This window comes from Camelina sativa, chromosome 13 (genome assembly GCF_000633955.1).
Source record: "Camelina sativa cultivar DH55 chromosome 13, Cs, whole genome shotgun sequence".
NCBI lineage: Eukaryota > Viridiplantae > Streptophyta > Magnoliopsida > Brassicales > Brassicaceae > Camelina > Camelina sativa.
The window spans coordinates 9,562,981-9,568,190 of NC_025697.1; the positions used below are offsets into that span (position 1 = coordinate 9,562,981).

Sequence of the window (5,210 nt, forward strand, 5' to 3'; positions counted from 1 at the left end):
TTTTTTTTTTTTTTTTTTTTGGAACTCCCGAGAAAATTTTGCTAAATGATTTTAGGATTTATTTTGTCTACAAGAGCTTTTATAAAAGACACAGCCCAACATAAATATATGGTTGGGCGGCTTGGGCCTCTTAAAGATCAAATGACGATTTCTCAAAAAAATAATTAAGACAGAATTTATTCTTAATTATTTGTTTTCACTTTTCATAATAAGTTAAATGAAAATTTTATCCATACTTGATTTCTTTCATTATAATATATTTAATTTCTATTAGATACACTAAACCAAATGGTAATAGAGTAAATACCTATCAAACTATTTTATGTGAGGTCATTTTTTTTATATCTTGCAAATAAGTGAAAAAGACAAATATCATCTATATAATAGCATTTATTAATTAATTTTAAAACATATTCAATAGAATATTTTACATCAAAGTATATCAATTAAACTTGTAAAACAATATATGAATACATGTAACATGACATGATTGTCCTCTAAATTACGTTGCATGAAATTAGAAGTGGATAAGTAAAAACAGTTTTTTTTTTAAACGTAATACCAATTTTTTTTTTCAACAAAAGTAAATTATTCAGAATAAAATCTGTCCAAATACAACATTTCCATCAACCAAATTGGAGGATTAGAAATCTATGATATTACAACTCTTCTTTGCCAATAAATGAGCAGCCTCATTGTTGGTACGATGAATGAAGGAAAATTGAATGTCACTAAAGAATCTTGAACAGAACTTAATATCTTGGATTAGACTATAAATTGAGATATCTACTGAAGAACTCGAGAGGGAATCCATCAAAATCTTACAATCACCTTCAAAGCATACATGTTTGTATCCAAGATTAACAGTTTGTTAAATTGCCAATAACAGAGCCTCTGCTTCACCTTAGAGAGAGTTATTTGCTGCCCTTAGGACACTTGATCCCCAATGTGTGGTCATACCATCATTATTACGAACAATCCATCCTCCTATTGTTGTTTTTGTATTCGCCATATAACTTACATCGAAATTGCATTTTACCATTGGTGTTGAAGGTCTCATTCAATGTGGATTCTGCGTGTGTAAACCCGCAGGCACATGTTGGGGTTGAAGTGACAAAGATTGGAGCCACTCAATGGCCTTTGCTTTGGATTGAGATACAGTTCGATGATGATCCGCTAAGATATTATTGAAAATGTAATTACTACGATCTTTCCAAATGTTCCAAATGAGCCAAAGAGGTAGCAGGTTTTGTTCTTTTGAGAGCGAATGATCATTATAAATGTTAAACAAAGAGGCAACTTTTAGTTCATGGTCTGAGGAATGAAAGGGAGATTGTGTTGGTATATTCGCCAAATCCCAAACCAACTTTGCTGATGGACAAGTGAATAATGTATGATTAATCGATTCATCCGATTGTTTGCAACGTTGACAAATTTTGTCAATCTTGACTCCACGAGTGATGAGTCTAGTTGCTGTACCAAGAGATTTAGATAAAACATTCCAAAGAAAATGTTTGATCTTAGGCAAAACTTGAAGTTTCCATAAACGGTTTTTCAGATCAATGGAACCATGGGGTATATCTGGAGCAGGAACTAAATTGGTTGGATCATGTGTAGCAAGCCAATACCCTGAACGAACAGTATACTCACCAGACGAGTTATAATGCCAAACTAACTTATCTTTCGAACATAACTGAGGAATGTATAATTGTGTTAACCCTTGGACATCAGCTGGTTTAACAATGTTAAAGATGGTCTGAGTATTCCATGACTTTGTGTTGTTAGCCGAGTGGATAAGTGTAGACAGCATACCATTATAGTTGGGATCAACCGAACTGACCGGACATGGAGGATGTGAGACAATAACATTATCAACATTAACACCAATAGTCGAACCATCTCCTACAATAACTCTCACACCTTTCTTTAATAGATTCAGACCAGCTAAGATCGAAGACCATCCATATGACTGTTGTTTTTTAGGCGTTGCATCTAGAACTGATACCTCTGGAAAATATCTAGCCTTCATCACCTTTGCAAAAAGACTATCAGGGCAACTTAAGATTCTCCATGCCTGCTTCGCCAAAACAGCATCATTGAACTTTTCTAAGTCTCTAAACCCGAGACCACCTTCTTTCTTAGAGTATTGCAATCTTTTCCAAGCAATCCAAGAGATCTCTCGTGAAGTAGATGTCTATTTCCACCAAAATTTCATCATCAATGACTCTAACTCTGAGATTAAACCAAGAGGTAGTTTGAAACATGACATAGCATAGACCGGCATAACCGCTGCTATAGATTTATGCATAACTTCTTTCCCTGCAGGTGATAGGAACTTGCCACTCCAATTAGACATATGTTGTCGAACCCGCTCAATAAGGTACTCAAACATTTCTTTCTTTTTCTACCAAATTGTTCTGGTAGTCCAAGATACTTCCCCCCTCCCCCTCCTTGGTTTGATATTTGCAAAATTTGTTTCATAGAACTTTGTCGATGACCAAATACACGAGATCCAAAAGTAATAAGAGATTTAGATGTATTGATCTTTTGTCCTGAATAATATTCATAAACATCAAAGACATCTTTCAAAGCTTGGCAGTTCCTACTGTTTGCTCTGCAAAAAAATAAGTTGTCGTCTGCAAACTGTAGATGGGTGATTGGTGGTACGCCATTGCCAATTTTTATTCCTTGTATTAGCTTAGAGGACACTTGGGATTTAATGAGATGGCTTAGAATGTCTGCACAAAGAATAAATAAGTAAGGTGACAGGAGATCTCCCTGACGAATTCCCCGAGAAGGCAATACCTTACCAAATGGTGTACCATTTATTAGGATTGCATACTCAACCGATCGAACTGTGGCCATGATCCAACTAATCCAAGTTGATGAAAAACCAAACAATTTCATCGTGCGTAGTTTCCAAAAAGTTCCATTCAACCCGATCGCATGTTTTACTAACATCTGTTTTAATCGCCATATAAGTTTGCGAGACACGCTTCCGTACTTTAAGAGAGTGCATTAATTCATGAGCTATCAAGATATTGTCAGTAACTAGACGCCCTGGGATGAACGCTGCTTGAGAGTCTGATACAATAGTATCTAAATGACTTTTTAACCGGTTAACAAACCGGTTAACAAGGCAATTGGAAATGATTTTATAAATCACATTGGAGAGTCCAGAGTCCAATGGGACGGTAATCGGATAAAGTATTACGATAAGGTATTTGAATGTATGATAAGTTAATTATTTAACATCACGACATGCAAAATAATATCCTAAATTGAAGAAACTAAAGACAGAACTGTAAGTAAAACAGTAGAATATTGTTTAATATACATATAATGAATTATATATATATATATATATATATTTATAATATTTTATCATTCCATATATTAATACTTTATAAATATATTGGCAAAATGACGATTTTACAATAAAAAGTTGCATATCATTCAAGCTTATAATAACATCAAGTTTCAAATTTTTTTAGGTAAAATATACATGAGAAGAAGAAACCGTTTATTTATGTAAGGTCACTGACTCTAGTCAAAATCTGAATGTACTCAGATCTTTTGTCAATATATAACTAATGTAATTAACTAAAACTAGATTATAACCCGCGGTACACAATAGAGTAATTTTTTTTTTGTTAATGTACTATTTTAATACTAATTTTGATAATATACTCTTTTGTTAATTTTAGTAATTTAATATATAAATCGTGGTATACCGCAAAATAATTTTTCTTTATTACAATCTTAATTAAATCAGTTTGATTCGATATATTTTATATTGATATTGTTAAAACATTAAAATGAGGATTTAACCCGTATTGAAATATCATATTAATGATAGTTTATTTTTTAGTATGATTAATTCAATCTTGTAATGTCTTATAACCCGTCATATAATATAACTCGTTTGTGTAATTTTGAAAATTTAATATGTTTAAATATTTATAATTTTAAACTTTTTATTAAGTTTAGATTTATTAGTTATAAATTATAAAATTCTTAAAATTTTATAATATGTTGAACACACACTTTTTATATTAATTAAGTAATATGTTTGTTTAAAAAAATTTAAATCACAATATATGCAGGAAAAATATACTTTTTTATTATTTTTATGTATTGTATGATGATTCACTACATTTAAAAAATCAAAAAGAGATGATAGGAGAATAATTTTCTTTTAATTTGGAATAAATATTCTAAATATCTTTATTAATTATAAAATATTATATATATAGATATTTTAAATATTTTAATTGTGTTTGGTTATAAAGATAGTAGAGAAAATTAACTAAACTTGTCGGGATATGAATATAATATTTTTGAGCAAAAATTGCTGCAAAAATACTAGTATAGATTGATTGACCAAAAAAAAGAATAATTTGTGTCTTAAGTTTTTTTTTTCTTCTTTTTTTCCTACCTATAAAAGATCTTTACAAAATACAGAAAGAAATAGTAATTGGTAAAATAAAAGGAAGTGGTCATATCTTATATAAATGACCTATTAATCCCCACACGGTTTGCCCAAAAAAAAAAAAAAAAAAAAAAATCCCCAAACGAAATGAGAAATAAATATTTGTTTTTTTTTGTCTGTTAGCTATTAAAAAAATTATTACAAATCATCGTATTCGTCTCTCTCTCTCTCTGTCTCTCGTTATTTCCACCGTCCTCCTCTTCCTTTGCATCTCTTCTTTCTCGTCCTCCTCCACCAAATTCGATTAGCGAATCCTTCGCCTTAGATTATTATTATTATTATTTTGAACTCTTTGTCATCACTTATCTCCGCCCAATTTTGCAGGTTTGTTCCGAGATTCTCCTTGTTTTTGCTTCGATTTGCGATGAGCAATTCGGTTACTTGAAGAGTTTAAATCATTTTGAATTTTGAGTATAAAGAGTTCATAAATCTATATATATATGTTGATGATGATGATGATGAGTTAAGTCGAGAATCTCGCTTCAATTGTATACCATACGATTATTGGTTTAGTGGAAAAACCTGAATTTGTTGATGCTATAAGTCGTGATTCTCGGGATTTTAGTCTTTTGTTTTTTAATTGGGAGCAGTGCAATAAAATGGACCATCGAAATTTCCGGTGCTAAGATTTGTCAGCTGTTTTTGCGCTTTTCTCTTTTTGTGGCATATTATTATTACTCTCTCTACGGTTACTTCGTTTTTTTTTTTTTTTTTTTTT

At 31.1% G+C, this 5,210-nt stretch overlaps 2 protein-coding genes across 2 annotated transcripts in view; one reads left to right on the plus strand and one right to left on the minus strand.

The window, feature by feature from the left end:
* The window catches only part of LOC104736198 (calmodulin-7), a 1,999-nt gene extending 1,961 nt beyond the window's left edge, over positions 1-38 (minus strand). The window contains exon 1 of the mRNA XM_010456147.2: positions 6-38. The gene's annotated coding sequence lies outside the window, so the exon portion shown is untranslated. The remainder of the gene's footprint in view (positions 1-5) is intronic.
* LOC104738081 (CBL-interacting serine/threonine-protein kinase 26-like) overlaps positions 4,626-5,210 on the plus strand; it is a gene marked incomplete at its 3' end in the record, with an annotated part of 2,877 nt that continues 2,292 nt past the window's right edge. The window contains exon 1 of the mRNA XM_010458317.2: positions 4,626-4,816. The remainder of the gene's footprint in view (positions 4,817-5,210) is intronic.